Here is a 1,909-nt window from a genome sequence, read left to right on the forward strand (position 1 = left end):
ATACCCACCAAGAGAGTTTCTGTGGCATGTTGTGAGTCCAGTTCAATCAGTGAGGGTCCCCAAACAGTCACTGGGTTGGTGCAATGTATATGCCCTATATAAACAAAGAATAAGTCTGGAAAAAGCATCCAGATAGAACTTTAAATAACAATTAGAGCATATTCCAGCAGAAGCACTGGGAGGGAATAGAAAATGAGAGATATGTGAAAGGTAGTCTATACAAAAAGAAAAAATGTGGTAAATAAACATTTAAATGATCTGAGATTTCACCAGCCTTTTATAACCTTGATGCTTGAAGTGTGTCTAAGGACAAGCATCAGCACCACTGTGGAGTTATTAGAGATGCAGAATCTCAGCCTAATGTCCATCCCAGACCCACCAAATCAGACATCACATTCAATGGGATCCCCAGGAGATTTGTGTACATGCTGAAGTTTAAGGACCATTGCTGTACATTATTTTAATCCTCTGTCCTTAGAAAGGAAACAAAAAAGATAAGGGCACTTGGTCCCACTCTAACCAAATTTTCCATCACAGCAAATTCTCCATGCCATGAGTAAGGTTAAATCAAAAAACAAGAAAGATGAAACTCACCAGAGTTTAATTCATTTTTTGACACATTTCCATCCATCATTTCTGAGGATGTTCAGAGTTTGAGCTTCTGGGGTAGAGAAAAAGAATGATTTGAGAATTAGGGCTCATGGCATGTCACAACCTATGTCCACTCCTCTTAAAGTATTTGTATGCACGAAACATGATTATAATCGAAAGTCAGGCCAGGGGCAGTGGTTCACATCTGTAATCCCAGCAATTTGTGGGGTGCATGGAAGAGGATTGCTTGAGGCCAAGAGTTTGAGAAAACCCTGGGCAATATAGAAAGGCCCCATCTCTACAAAATTTTAAAACTTAGCCAGGCATGATGGCACATACCTCCTAGCTACTCAGGAGACCAAGACAGAAGGATCAGTTAAGTTAAGTTCAGGAGTTCAAGGTAACAGTGAGCTATGGCCACCCTACTCCAACCTGAATGACAGAGGGAGACCCTTTCTGTACAATAATAATTATGATAACCAAAAGTCTAACTTCATAAGGAAACTCTGCGGAGGTATTGCAAAAGAAAATATAGCCTACAAGGCATAGAGAAGTGTGATATATATTCGTGTGAATGAGTGTGTGTGTGAAGGAGGTGGCCAGTATTGCCAAGTATATGGGTCTAGTATCCCAATTCCTTTAACACCTGACCACACCTATGAAAGTCTTAAGTGTATCTAGCAGCTGAGCATATTGCAGATCAACTTACTCTATCGCCTGAGGGCCAAAGTCACCACAGACACAGGAATCCCCCCATCACCTTCAGAAGATGAGGCTATAAATTATAGTTTAAACAAGTTCAAATTAGCCTAGCTGGAAGAAAGGCAATGGCTTGTGTAATCTGAGATAGAAACAGGTTACTCATTGAGAAACGGGAAGGACCCCTGACCACTGTATCCCTACACTTCCAGCTAACAGATCCCAGCAATAACTGGAGTCCTCCAAGGTGAGAAAGGAAGCATCTGTAACTTTATTTGTTCCTCTACTGAAGGGGAAATTTTTGCTCCTGGTGTCTACATTTCTGATGTTTTCTTTTTTTTTTTTATTGTTGGAGATTCATTGAGGGTACAATAAGCCAGGTTACACTGATTCTGATGTTTTCATAGAAACAATTTCAATGCAAACTGTATTTTCCTATACCAGAGAACATGTCTCATTAATTCTGTTTTGTTTTTTCCCTATTATAGCTGGAACTATTGGACCTATAAGTGAGTTCCTTTTCAGTTTCCTATTTCTAACTCTCTCTGGCCTTCTGTGGGCATATCGGGACCTCTGCACATGCTCTGTACATTTTGAAGTTTAAGGAGCATTGTTGTAC

Source organism: Nycticebus coucang, chromosome 9 (genome assembly GCF_027406575.1).
Source record: "Nycticebus coucang isolate mNycCou1 chromosome 9, mNycCou1.pri, whole genome shotgun sequence".
Taxonomy (NCBI): domain Eukaryota; kingdom Metazoa; phylum Chordata; class Mammalia; order Primates; family Lorisidae; genus Nycticebus; species Nycticebus coucang.